Source organism: Equus asinus, chromosome 30 (assembly GCF_041296235.1).
Source record: "Equus asinus isolate D_3611 breed Donkey chromosome 30, EquAss-T2T_v2, whole genome shotgun sequence".
In the NCBI taxonomy this organism is placed as follows: domain Eukaryota; kingdom Metazoa; phylum Chordata; class Mammalia; order Perissodactyla; family Equidae; genus Equus; species Equus asinus.
This window is the reverse complement of record NC_091819.1, coordinates 4,158,521-4,173,273: the sequence shown is the minus strand read 5'-3', so window position 1 is coordinate 4,173,273 and position 14,753 is coordinate 4,158,521. Positions and strand designations below refer to the sequence as shown.

The following is a 14,753-nucleotide window of genomic DNA, read 5'->3' as shown; positions in this document are numbered from 1 at the left end:
AATAGCCAAGAATGTTTTTAAAAAACAAGAATAGACTGAACTTAACATCACATATGAAAACTTACCATAAAGCTGCTTTAATTGAAGCAGTACGGTGTTGGCAGAGGAACAGGTGAAGAGAGTCGGGGAACGAGACATGTCAAACACACAGTGAAGCAGTATGGGAATTTAGTATGTGAAAGAAGTGACTTCTGTATGGGGAAGTGTGTTTTATTAGGTAAAAGGCTCTGGTGCCACTCTTCGCTGGGTGAAAATGAAGTTAGATTCCTAACTCACACTATATAGAAGAAGAAATACCAGGTGGGTCAGCAACCTAAGTTTACAAAGAAGAAAGAGAAGGAAAGAGGGTGGGAGGGAAGTGGAAGGAAGGGAGGAAGGAAGAAAAAATCAGGAGAAATTTAGGAGAATGCATAACCCTATAACCACGGGAGTGAGTGACCTCCATAATTGGCAATGGATATCTTATGTTAACATATACCATAAAATCAAAATACAATGGAAAACACAATGCATTTGACCACATAAACAATTGGCAATGGATATCAACAAAATTGAAATACAAATGATAAACTGAGAATCACATATGGGTAAATATCCCCAAGTTGATAAGTAAAATTGATAAGTAAAAATGCAAGCAAATAGGAAAAAAAAAAAACCAAAGGCTATAAACAGATAATTCACATCAGAAGAAATTCAATCAATGGTCAACAGCAGAAGAAATCAGTCAATGTACATGAAAAATGATGTCATTGGGCACTCCTCTTTATCTTCCATGACTGACATTTTTGAAAAGTGCAAACCAGTTCTGTAGAATGTCCTTCAATTCGGGTTTGTCTGATGTTTCCTCATAATTCAGTTCTGCAGGAATATTCCTGAAGGAATGCTGAGTTTGTCTCTGTGCAACATACCACGCGGTAAGAATGTTGGTTTGCCCATTACTGTTTGCCGGGAGCCGCCCACCAGCCAGCTAAGCCTCTACCCAAGGGCAGCCGTCCGGGAGAGAGATGAGGGAACGCACGGCGGACCCTCAGAAGATGGCGGTTGGCCGCTCCTGATCCTACTCATGCTACTGATCTCAGAAGTATTGCTCTCGCTGTTCTTTTTCTGTACATGGGGATATCTTGGGGAAAATCCCTCCAAGCAGGGGAAAGAAGATGATGTAACCTGGCCTTCTAGGGAGGGTTCAGGGAACAGCAGCCTGAAGGGAAAAAACGTGCTGACCCCCTCCTGGAAAGGCGGAAAAGGAATTTGGACAGCCCTCAAGGAGGAAGCCTTCTAATAATCAGCCTCAAAGGAGAACATTCCCTCCTCAGGTCCTTCTAGGAGGTAGAGATTATCCTAGGCCTGTTAGGACAGGAGGTAAATGGTGGCACCCACCAAGGAGCAAAGATATGCAAAAGGTACACTCTCCTAAAACAACTCATGATCCTGATAAAGTTACAGAAAAATATCATAATATATTGACACAGAGGAACTGGGATTATGATGAGGATTGGGAACCCTATAAAATAGTTAATGGTAGAAGAGAAACCCCAAGCACTGTGCCTGTGTGGCTTTCGATCAGACGGAGCTGGGGGCCTGTGTGTACTTGGTCCCCTTATACTTTGCAATACTTCTGCTTTCGTTGTTACAGGAATAAAGATAGAGGCTTAGGGCCATTCGACCCATGGGGAACTGAATCTAGACGTTACACCCCGTTTTGCAGTCAGTCTTAGACCTCTAGACGCCTAGTAGACATATAGAAAAGGTCAATATCTATAGTTAACAAAGGTTGCTTGCTTCTCGTAGACATACTGTGCTAATATTGTAACAAGATATGCTTATGTACCCGTTTTGTTTGCCAAAATTATACACTGGGATAGTTCCATGAAATCATAAACGCGTGACCTGAACCATATGTAAATGCTTGAATGCTTTGAATAAATCAGATTTGGAAACCTCACTTCCAGTCTCGCCTTGTCTTCTTTCTTCGCTGACGCCGTCCATCCCTCAGGAAACCTGGACTCGGCTGGAGCTGGACTCCGGCAACTGTTGATGCAACTTTGATCACTTAGTAAGTTGGTGACCTTAATGATAAAGTTTGATTTTTTTCTTTGTAATTAATAGTATGTAGTGGGTAGATATTTTGAGAATATGTAAATACCGTGTTTCTCGACACACTTTTGTTCACTATATTGATCTTGCTTGTTTTAATTGTTACTATGATGGTTGCCAAAAGTGACTTTGCAATTCTGTCATTCCTTCTGCATTTGTTAGTTGGCATGCTACTGTACGGAATAACTTTCCCTTTTTCTCCAATTTATTTTTTATTTTATTATTTATATCAATATGGACACAGATTTTTATATTATTCCATGGGTCATAGTCTGTTACTATCATTTATTTTGATGCAGAAATTGTCCCATATTTGGTTAGTAGGAGATCCTACAAGCCGGCTCCTGTCTTTTTGGCAAGTCTCCATAATTTCTCGAGTACTTCCTTACTTCCCGGCACAGAAAGAAATTATGTGTTCATCTTGTTTTCTGTTCTCCAGCCCTTGAATCAGTCATTTCTTCAAGGAGCCCTGGTTTCTTTCATTGGGGAAGGGTATTTAGAAGTCAAGATGTGGGTGCTGGGTGTGCTTATTTCTATTGGGATGACATTGCTTCTGGGCCTTTTCAATATACAGAGCTAGGAAATATATGTGTGTGTTCAGACACACACACATGTATACAAACACGCGTATCTATTTCTGTATATATTTGCCCATATTTTTTAAAATTACAAGGTTTCACCAATTCTTCCAGTTCTCACCCAACACCACAGGTTGTTTTTTTTTTTCATTTTTCCAAATTTTAAATCTTATCTGACAGTAAGAAGCCTGTCAGATAATTCCCCAGAATGGATTCAACAAATGGCTTCTCTTTCAGTAATGTTCTTAATGTGTAGCTCGATGCTGCTGCTATCGGATATTTTCCCTTAACTTCAATAAATATCTATTCATTTAGTAATCAGCACGCAGCAACTATTCCAGGAAAGTTGTTCCAGCCTCTTGTGTTCATTATTCTTTATTTTCAGTGTCCCATTATTTTCTGTAAAGTTAAAATTTCATGTGTGTCCTAATATTAATTAATCTGCCATCACATGTTACCTAGGTCATCAAACTCCTGTTGCTGTTTTCTCAACAAAACATTCTTCCTCCTTTCTCCGGCAGATCTTTGGATGGATCTTTGCTTGGCTGCTGGATGCAGAATCCCACCCCTTTGCTCACTCTGCACCAGCCCAGTAACCGGATTGGCAGGTAGTGCAGATGGACAGTTATGAAGTTACTCTGACCTAAGAGAACAGAAATATTAATAAGAATAGACTATTTCATGAGAAAAGTATCCTAAACTAAAACCCCACAGTCTCTCAAAAGTGGGATGCTAAATTATTATATAGAGTAGGCAACCCCAGGGTAGGAAAAGGACCCTGGCACCCTCCCCAGCTAAAAACACATGGGCCCCTGCATCCAGCAGCAGGGTATCAGATTGGACTTTAAATCCAAATACTGCCTGATGGGGAATCCTACAGTCCTTGCATCTCTAGACTTTCTCTGTCCCCTTTACCACTATCCGAGTCTAAACCACTGTCGTCTGTCACCAGAATCTCCCAGCTGCCCTACCTGCTTCCCCTCTTCTGATTCTTCAGTTTTCCATGCAAGAGTCAGCATGTACTATTTATAATATAAATCACGTCACTTCACTTTCTCTGCTTAAAATTCTCCAACAGTTTCCTGTTGCCCTTAGAATAAAATCCGGACTCTTTATCACCCCCTGAAAAGGCCTAAAGAACATTCCAGCATCCGGTTCTCTCTCCCATTCCCTTTGCTCCAGTTGCATTGATGTTCGTTTGTATTTCCAGGAGGCTGCTCTCTAAGCTACTTCAGGGACTTGCATTTTCGGTTTGGATGGACTGTAACCTTCTTCCCCCACAAACTTTCCCATCGCCAGGGCCTTCCTGTCATTAGGTGTCAGTTCAAATGTTCTCTCTGCGAGAAGCCTTCCCAGACCACCCTATCAAATACTACGTCACCACACACCCTCCCACTGGCAGCCCCGACCTCATGAACGCAGCCACTCCTGTATTGCCCTCCTTTACTTCTTTGAAGCATGTATCACATTCTGGAATTATCTCACAGTCTGCTCATCTCATTGTCATTTCAAGTGCATACACAAATGACACCAGTAAGTACCTTAGCCCAGGCAACACCCCAACCCCAGTCCCAAGGCAGTTTGAGATAAGGGGTGGAAGGCAGGTAGTTTATTTGGGGAAGTGACCATAGGGAACAAGAGTGGGAGCCTAGGGAAGAGTGCAGGAGGGAGGGAGGAAAAGGCAATTCAAGGGCGTTTTCTCCAGTTCATCCCCGCAGAGGGAATCTGGACCCCAATCACACTGGGACTTTCTAGGCCAGAGGATGCATCCCTGGAATTCTCCACCTGCAGAGTGGGAGAGGGAAGCATTCGTACACCAGGTCCTGTCCTGCGATGTCAACTCCCTCATTTATCATCCGTGCATGCATACGTACCAGGCAGATTCCCACAGGCATCCCTCACTGGAGCATCAGAGAACCCTGGGTGCACAGTGAGAGTCAAGCGCAGCAGCTGAGGTCAGGTGCTGTAGACTTCACCTGCGTGAAGCTGGTTGTCTCAGCAATGGCTGGAGTAAAAGGTGGTCGAAGGGCAGGTGAGGCAGAGCATGAGAGGTTCCACTGCCGAAGGCTAACCAGGGTACTTTTCTCCTTGCCATAGTCCACCATCCGGAGAGAATCCGACCGCATGGTTACTAAGGGATGGGTTGTTTGCATTTGAAAAGGGATTTGGCTAAATGGAATTCTTCACTGAAAGATGGCAATTCGAGGGGTCAGGAAGGACTGTGACCTGTCCGGAGGAGGCATGAGGGAACAGGAGGATAGGAACAGGTCTGAGAAATGCACAGAGTAAATGTTTCTTTGTGGTTTTGCTTAAAGCTAAGATGGAGATAACCTCAGTACCTGGCATAGAGTTGCTTAATACTTTTTTAGGAAATGAATGGATGAGTGAATGAAATATTGAAAGCTTCAGACGATCAAGTCTGCCTGATTAACAATGCCCAAGGAATGTGGGTTATTGGTTAACATTTATGTTTTTCTTTGTCGTTTACTTACATATTGTCAACTGCCTGAAATGTATGTTTGAATACCTGTCATCAGAAAGTAACGCAATCTCTGCCGCTGTTTCCAAGATCTCTGTGTGTTTGAAGCCATAGGCTCTTTTCACAATGCATTTTTGAATGAAAATGGAGTAGATTGAGTACTTAGGAGACATTTCTCCTTTTTAATGGTTATACGAGTCCCAGATCCAGATAAGTAAAACTCATTTCTATATACCTCACCTTTATCAGGTATTTACAATGAGGCTAATGTTATGCTCCTTTTTTTACCCAGCCTTTCCTGACAATCCTAACCATTGAAACGTACTCTGTTAACACACTGTATGTCTCCTTTATAATCCCCCTTGTGATTGAATATTCTGTCATTATTTAATGTCTGCTCTCCATGCGAAGTTCTAAGCTCCCCGATAGCAGAGGCACTGTCCAGCATGATTCCTGCTGTATCCTCCGTGCTTAGCAGAGCCCCGGAACATGGTAAGTACCCAATAAATCCTTGTTGAACGAACGTTCACATACATGAACTCATTTCTATATATTTTCTCAATATGCCTGGGAAAGTGATGTCATTGCCCCCATTTAGCAGTTGGAAAACTCAAGGCGGGATCAAGAGTTTTCCCAAGGTCACTGACAGAGTTGGATTTTATTCCAGTTCTTCTGCTTCAAGCCTCATGCTGTCATCTGTTGACTGCAGAGGGATCCTCCGAATTGCATTAAAGAGCTAAAATATAGAGAAGGCCTTTGTTTTATTCATCATGGTCCCTCTCATTTGTGGTTTGCAGATAGGGACGCTTAGCAACATCAGAGGTGAGGACAGTCTGCTCAGCAGGTGTGTTAATGCAGAACTTGATTATGAGTGACCAGAGATTGGGAAGTGGGGGCTTTCTCACTAAGTCAGCGGTTGGGGGGAGGAGGGGGGGATTCGGAAGAAAGGCAAGAAGGCACTTCTCCAGCATCCTGCAAAGATCTCTGGGAATGGTGATCAAAGAGATAGAAGAATGGAGTGCTTTTACACTTAATTTGTATTCATTGGGGGCATTCTAAGCACCAAGCATGACACTTAGACACATTCCCTGTATTCGTTTTTGTAAATTGTCATTATTATTTTATTGAGTAGTTCTTAATATTATCCCCAGTTTTAACGAGATCAGGCAAAGTAAGCTCAAAATGTTGACTTGCTCAAGGTCACAGAGCCCGGAAGGGGTGGGACAAAATAATCTCAAAATACATACTTGTGTGGAAAAATCAATGGATGAAAAAAAGTTAGGAAGACAAGAAAAAAAGATTTTGGAAAGAGTATTGAGATGTTGACAAAAGTTCAGGAGAAGGGGTTCCTTTAAAAGGATAGTGGCTCTGAAGAGTTGATTGTGCCTTACAGTTGTGACTTACGGTTTGGATGGCTGTCGATTTGAATTCACATCCTATTCTACCTAAATCGTAAAGACAAATACGATTATCTGCTTTTCTACTTATTACAGCCATGCTGTTTCACTGCTAGTCAGCTCCATGTTAGTGATTTGTCTATATCTAGTAAAGGATTGACTTATCCTCATGCTTAAAAATAAGCATAATGCATTTTTTCATAATGTACTTTTTATCGGTTATCAGGTGGACTACAATGTAGAAATCTGAAAACAGGCGTGAATGCTACAGATAGAATCTGAGTTCCTTCATTTTCGGCTGCTTTGTGTTAATGTTTCAGAGAGACTGTGCTCTGATTTTAATCTTAGAAACACATCTTCAAAAGGACATAACGGCCTCGTAATTTTACTTGCCAGCACAAAAGCCATTCAAGGAAATTCAAGAAAATGTAAGCATGACATGGGCATCCTCAGTGAGGCCTTTCATTTCCATTTTCCCTATAACTCTCAAGGTATGCCAGATACAGCATTTGGGGAATGGCCCTGCCGAGGCTCCCCCGCCATAATGAGGCAATATGAGATAAATTAGGTGTAAATCAGGGGGGTCTTTTCCTTCTATCGATTTGTCAAAACACCTTATCATGGAAAAGCACAAATGAAAACAACTCTCTTCTCTCTGTGACGGAGACAGCATGCTCTGGGGTGGCTGTTTGCCTGCAGAGCCTCAGAGATGCTTGACTGTAAAGCCCACTTGGCAATTCTCCTGGAGTTCTGTGAGCCGGACGGCCCTGCACACTCTCTTTCTCTCATGTTTTCCTCTGTGTCCTGTGCGAGGCTCTCTTCCAGTTAAGGATTTAAAGCCAGCTCTATGTACACAAAAATCAGATTTATATCTTTGTACCACAAAATGAAGCAATTATTTTGTCTCGTAATAGATTCGCCTGCCTCTGCCCCGGCCCCCATGCTACCCACTGTTGTCAGCAAGGCGGGGACACTGGTGAGGGCTTCATTAAGGAGAGCCCCGCTGATACTGACCATTGATCCCGCAGCCAGCTCAGGTGCGTCGGCCACAACATTTCCTCCCCGTGCTCTTTACTTCTCTCCAGGGACAACCAATCAGAAGAAACGACCCTCATGCCTAGTGTTTTGAGAAGCAGAGAGCAGTTTGATTTCAATTGCCAACCTGTCCACTAGCTTGGTAAATCACATTTCAATCTCCTAAGGGCAAAAAGAATGTATAGCCTGCTTATGTATGTGTGTGTGTGTGTGTGTGTGTGTGTGTGTGTGGAGCATTGCACTCTAAGATCCAGCCTTTCCAGAGGTTAAACCACAGGACTTCACCTGGTAAGTTAAAAATGAGGAATTCAAAAGTATTCATGCTTTAGAAGTGAAATCCAATATTCTTAAACATACCATTATACCCTGAAATCTAGGGTTACACATCTAAGGCCAGCTAAGCAAAATGAGCAAACTTATATTTGATCCACGTCATTACAGAAAATTCTGTCCTCTTTTGTGTGTATTTGGTGGCAAATTGTGGAGAACGTGACTTTTAACTTACAGCTCTGCGAAGTCATCCATCTAGGGTGCTGATCTCTTTCAATAAAATTTCAGATAAATGCCATTTTTCCCAATTTTATGCTAACTGTGAGACTCCAGAATGATAATACATCTAGATGCTGGTCTAGGACGCCGAGGTGTGAAAATGGTAGCCCTGCACCGTCTGACCACAGCTTTACACCCTTTATCCTTTCCCTTAAATATATCATCTGCTCAAATAAGCCCAGATGTTTTCTTCCCAGTGTTTCTCACGCAGAGCACAGTTTAACTACAGAAATTTGTCAGCTCCCCTTTTGCTGGTTGACTCTCTGGTATGTGTCCTTAGAGACTTGAACCAGTTCTAAATTTTATATGATGATATTTTTCATTTTCAGGATATGTTATTCCACTTTCAAAAAATCTAGAGAGTCTTTAAAAATATTCCCCTTAAAACAAACACCACGCACAAGTCACTGTTCAAACCCCTTGTCTTTATGTGTTGCAAATAAACCCGAAACCCTTTCTGGTTGTAGAAGGAATAGAAATGATATATAATTCAGTGCCTCGTTTAGGAATCTCTTTTCATCTCCCCCACCGCCTCCCACTGTTCCCTCCCCGGGCACTAAGCCTTTTGTAAATAAACTTATAAAAATAAAAACTGAATTTTGTGTGTCTTTAACATTTTATGTGGTATCCCACATCTTGTATCTCAGGTAATTTAACCTGTTTCGTGACAAGGGAATAAGTTTTGTCATCTTTCTAAATCTCTCTGCACCTGTTTGGTGATTTTTATAATCCTCATTCTTGATGATGTATATAAAATTTATGTAATCTTTGGGTTTCTATCAAGATTTTTGCCATTTTTGAATTCATTATATATGGATGTCCTTTGAACTAGAAGGGGGTCTATAAAATGATTGGGGAGAGTGGCTAGGAGAATATTATAATTTTTCTAGAAATTACCAGTATTTTTCAAGTTTTATTTCAATTCTGGTTATGAAGATGAAAGAGTCTGATCATTGCAACGAAAGCTCTGTCTGTGCTATATTAATGGTCAATATGTTGCAAAGTTAACCCTGAGAAAGTTCCCCATGTCCTGCTAATGACGTGTCTTCTTCACCAAGTTCATATTGGAAGTACAACCATGAATTACAAGGTGCTTCATGCCTCCAAAGATATTTTTCTGCTATTTTAGGATACATTAGTTACTAGTCATCGCTTAGGCTGGTGATTCTCAGCCGAAAAGATTTTGCCCCCCAGAGGACACCGGCAATGTCTAGAGACATTTTTGATTGTTAAAACTAGGAGTGGGGTGAGTGAGGAGACGATACTAATGGCGTCGAGTGGGTAAAGGCCAGAGATGATGCTAAATATTACCATGCACGGGACAGCCCTCAGCAGTAAAGAATTATCCAGCTCCAGATGTCAATAATGTCAAGGTCGAGAAATCCTCATGTGTACCAGAAAGGCACCATGGAATAATGAAAATGAGGAACTGAGCTGACTTCCTACATGAAGAGAGTGTCTATAGAAATTATCAGAGTGAGAGCCGTTAGTTATAGCATAGTTGTTCTCGAAAAACAATGTCTTTGATTTTATTAGGGTCAGATAGAAGGCTCATTCTCTAAGTCCACTATCTATAAGGACCCTTGTCTCCTTCCTAACTTATCTTCACGTAAATTAGGATGCATTTCTACAAGGAGACATGGTATAGTTGAGAAGGATAATCTTCAGCAAAAAGTTAAATGAAAAATAATCAGTTATTTCAATTTTTTAGTCTTCCCAGCTAAGCCAATCAGATAAGCAGTAGTAGCTTTGTGCATTTATAGCTTACCTTGCATTCTTGTGAGATATTAGTAATGACCAAAAAGAAGGTATTTTATTTCTCAGGAAATGGCATCCAATTTAATATTTTGCATTAAACCCAAATACGAAATATAATTTTGAGGTCAAATAATGAAAGGATATGCTTCAATTCTTAAGATGGTTATGACCTAAAATCAACTAGTCAATGTATTATAAGTATATGCATTTATATTTCTGTTAGTGGTTCGTGAATAACCGATTTTACTAAACAAGACAAAAATTGGCAGCCGTTTATATTTAATTCCACATGCCACTTGTTTTTATTACCTCTGCTAAGTTAATTATTGGGTAACATCCCACTCATCCTCTCTGGCAGTTTTCACTAAATAATACTGAAGAATTGTTTGCCCTTTGGAAAATTAGTTTCGGGGCTGGCCTGGTGGCTTAGCAGTTAAGTTCTGCACTCTCCGCTTGGGTGGCCCAGGGTTTGTTCATTTGGATTCCAAGCACAGACCTACACATTGCTTATCAAGCTCCGCTGTGGCAGGTGTCCCACATATAAAATAGAGGGAGATGGGCACAGATGTTAGCTCAGGGCCATTCTTCCTCAGCAAAAAGAGGAGAATTGGCGGTGGATGTTAGCTCAGGGCCATTCTTCCTCAGCAAAAAGAGGAGGATTGGCGGTGGATATTAGCTCAGGGCTAATCTTCCTCAAAAAGAAAAAAAATTAGTTTCATGAGTACTACTTTATCTCATTAGTAAAAGATTCTGAAGTTACTTACACAAATATATTTTTGCCAAGAGCATAGGAAAGCTAATTCAACAATTGTCTATTCTTACAATTCTTACGAGTATGGTTTGCAGACTTAATGTAGTAGAGGGTAAGTGTCCTCACAAGACAGTCTCTCTATCGTATCTTGGAAGTATACTTATACTACAGATTTCAGCTGGCTTAGAACCCTGCAAACAGTCCACCGTCAGCCTCTTTAGGGCAGGAACTGGGTCTGCTTTGCATACTATTGTAGCCTCAGTATTTAGCTCGGTGCTGGCCCAAGATGGAACTCTGTAGATATTTGCCTTCATTTATTGTTGATGCTCTAACACATGACCTCAAACTTGGTGGCTTAAATAATACAACTGTATTATCTTAGAGTCCTGTAGGTCGGCAGTCCCACAGGAGTCTCATTGGTCTAAAATCAAGGTCTCAGCAGGGCTGTGTCGCTTCTGGTGGCTTTAGAATCTGACCACTTGCCTTTCCTGATTGTAGTGGCTGCTGCGTCCCTTGGTTTGTGGCCCCTTCTTCCATCTTTAAAGCCAGCAATAGCAGGTAGAGTCCTTCTTATGTTGCTGTCTCTCTGTGACCGGAAAGGTTCTGTGCTTTTAAGGATTCATGTGATCAGATCAGGTCCACCTGGATAATCCAAGAAAGTCTGCCCAGCTCGAGGTCCTTGATCTTCATCATATCTGCAAAGTCTCTTTGCCAAGTAAAATATTCACGTTCCAAGGGTTAGGGCAGGGACATCTTTGGGAACCTACCACAATCTTTATCAACTCCCTAAGAACCCCTTGCCTTGGTGAGTCTGGCTCCCTCTTCCTCTGTGTACATCTGACGCTGTTCATCATCACTCGTCTACCATTAGGGGTCATTGTCACTAATGATGGGGGAGAAGAATCTTCCAAGTGCCAGAGTTCAAGGTGGTCTGTGGCAACAAAACGAGAGAGAAGTGGAGGAAGGAGAGAACGCCCCATCTCCCCATCTCGAGCCACACTTGGTGAGAGGCATACCAAAGTTGTGTTGCTGGTACCCGCTGTATAGGGCTCTAGTGAATGGTGTTGTCAATATTTATTTACGGCCCTGTAGACCCTGGCATCAGTCTGTGGGACTGGATCAGGATCAGAAGCAAGTTAGAAACATGAAAAGTACTGTCAAGCTTAATAAATGGATTCGCTGATTGTGTTTGATTCACCCTTTCCTGAAAATATGATTCTTTTCTTTCTTTCCTAGATAAATAGATTTTTGGTGTGTTTGGACGTCTGTATCCCAGCCCTAGACTCCCAAGCGAACCCGCTCACCTTGGGGCATTTGGTTGCAGATAACAAGTGACAAATTTTGTTATTTGGTACCAGAAGCAAGTATAATGGTGAAAGCAAGGAATTGACAGTTTATTCGTCCTTTCAAAAATATTTATTGGGTGCATGTTGAGTTCTAAGTTCTATTTTAGGTACTGAGGATATAAAAATGAGAAGAAACAAAAAGACAGTTTGACAAACAGCCTGACTTATTGAAAAGAAATAAAATCTACAAAAAGCCAATAGCAGAATTCCAAGACCATAGCCATCAGACAAGGACGGTAAGCCAGCAGCTAAGGACATCTTCTGAATCTCTTACAGCATCGAGAAATGGAATTGTCATTGAGAAAAAGTTAATCATTTTTCTATGTACTGTTTCTCAGTCATATAAAAGCAAATATTATTGATCATGGATTATATGTTAGGAATGGTTCTAGGTACATTGATTCCTCACAACAAACCTACAAGGTAGTTGTTATTATTATTTTCTTCATTTTACAGATGAGGAGATTGAGAAAAGTTGACAGAAAGGTGAAGTGTCATGCCCAAAAGTCGCAGATGGGAAATGAAGAGCCAGGATTTGAACCCAAAGCTTCTGGGACTAGAGTCTGCACCCCTATGCACCACGAAACACTCTAAGGAAGTGTGTAATATGTTTCAGAAAGTGTTTCATAAAATGGTTAGACTAAAAAGAAACGTCCTTACTTCGTGATAATTCATGGAGCTATAGACACGCGGGATGAGTGTACTTTGCTGTATAAGGCATGCTTCAGTTTTTAAAAAGATGAATATGATGGTACCTAAAAGGGTAAGTCTAAATTACCTGTAAATTTTATGGAAAACACATATTTTCCCGATGGTGCCATTGGACTGTATTTATTCACAAGCAGATGGCTGGGGTGGAATAAGGGAAAGTACGGAGAGAGGCAGCGGTGTCTGCGAGGAAGAGGCGGGAGCTCCAGTGGTCAAGAAGACCCTGTATTTGTCAGGCTTTTTAATTTTCTGTATTTCTGATGCTTTGCCATTAGGGGCTTTGCTGAGCCTGGAGAGACTGCCTCTCCCGGGGCTAGTTAATTCCTGGAGACAGCAAATGTCTCACCTGCTTCCGTGCCTTTCATATGCAAACTAAGCAATCCAGAGCCCACAGCCCCCAAACATCTTCTTCATCCCTTACACTCTGGGGTCGCCATTCTCTGCTCTAATCACCCCCTGGCCAGGGACCAGACAACTAGGAGCAACCCCTACACCCCAGAGCCCACTGAGATTATTCTAACTAGCCTATCTTAAATCTGCTTAGCTGTTTATCCTGCCTCCTCCAACCTTTCCCCAAGAAACCCACAATAACAGTTCTTGCTCTTGATTCCCTGCTGTGCACCCCAGTGCTTCCCTGCGTGGCGTGGAGTGCCCCTCCTCTTGGGCTCCATGAGTAACCAACTCTGCTGGCCTCACCATAAGTGAAAAATAACATATTTTAAAACAGACCCTCTGCTCAATAGTTCCACCACATGTTTTTCTAATTCGTGACACACTTGAGTAAGTAAGTTTCAATTCAACATTTTGATGGGGTGGTAGTTGTTTGCAAAAAACTCTGGAGGTCTGCATACAGCGCAGGATTTTAGGTCATCAGCGGGCCACGTGCGGACAAAACTGATGTAGAGGAAAGGTCTTTAGCTTTGAGAGAGACCCACGAGGAGTTGTTTTTTGGCTTCGCTAATGAATCCCTCTCTCACCAACGTTGGTATGGAGCAGAGTTGTCTAAAGAGGATTCTGGAAGCATTCAGGGTTGCCTGGAAAAAGAACTGAGACTAGGCACCCCCACCTCGTCCCAGCAAGAAGGGGAGTCCCCAAGATCAACCCCCCATGGTTTCAGGGCTTCTTCCTTCCGCTGGATGTGCAGCATCCCATGAGCCCCAAGTTCTTTTTTTTTTTTTTTTTGAAGATAAGCTCTGAGCTAACACCTGTTGCCCATCTTCCTCTTTTTTTCTTTTTCTCCTGAAAACCCCCCAGTACATAGTTGTATATCCTAGTTGTAGGTTCTTCTAGTTCTGCTATGTGGGACGCTGCCTCAGTATGACTTGATGAGCCATGCTAGGTCCGTGCCCGGGATCAGAACTGGTGAACCACAGGTCACTGAAGTGGAGTGTGCAAACTTAACCACTTGGCCACAAGGCTGGCCCCACCAAGTTCTTGAGTTGCTGGGCAACTGGGATTCTCAGATTACCCTGTAAGCAGTTGATTCTCACATCTAGACTGCCCGACACCACTGACAACACTCAGGCTGGCCTTAGAAAAGGCAGTGCAAGGGGGCAGTGCCCCTTCACCAGAAGGGAGACCCACACTTAAGTGGCACAGAAAGATGAGAGACTTGCACCTTCTCTTCTCTTGCTGACCCTAGTTTTCCAAGTTTTCTGTTTTCTCCATAAATCTTATTCCTTCCTCATACAGTTGTGGAGTTTGTCCTAAACTCTAGAGGACAAGATTTGGTGACTCAGAAGGGACCCACCTTCCATGAAAGTAAATTAGCCAACCTATTCTCTGTGTTTCCACTGGAGGGTTACTCAATCTCTCTGAGGCTCAGTTTCCCATCTGTAACCATATTAAAGTGCCGTTTCCCTTGAAATGTGTCATGGGTTTAGAGACAGTGTGTGTAAAGTGCCTGGCAGAGAGTTTTGCACAGAGGAAGTTCTCAATAAAAGGAAGCCATGATGGCGGTGGAGGAGGTGAGGAAGGCAGAGAGGGGAGGGCACTTGAAAACCTTGGTCAGGCTTGAATCACACTGGGAATTTGTAGTGTTTACATTTCCACTGTGGG

At 42.2% G+C, this 14,753-nt stretch overlaps 1 long non-coding RNA gene across 7 annotated transcripts; it reads left to right on the top strand.

The window, feature by feature from the left end:
- Nucleotides 1-506: 506 nt before the first annotated feature.
- LOC123282312 (uncharacterized) lies at nt 507-13,920 on the top strand. Of its 7 annotated transcripts, XR_011499457.1 has the most exons (5): nt 510-2,053; nt 3,194-3,280; nt 5,563-5,643; nt 6,775-12,223; nt 12,444-13,920. It is a non-coding gene; the product is annotated as an uncharacterized lncRNA (long non-coding RNA). The 7 variants fall into 7 exon arrangements; XR_011499460.1 differs by lacking the exon at nt 3,194-3,280; XR_011499456.1 differs by having other exon boundaries at nt 511-2,053; nt 5,563-12,223.
- Nucleotides 13,921-14,753: the final 833 nt, after the last annotated feature.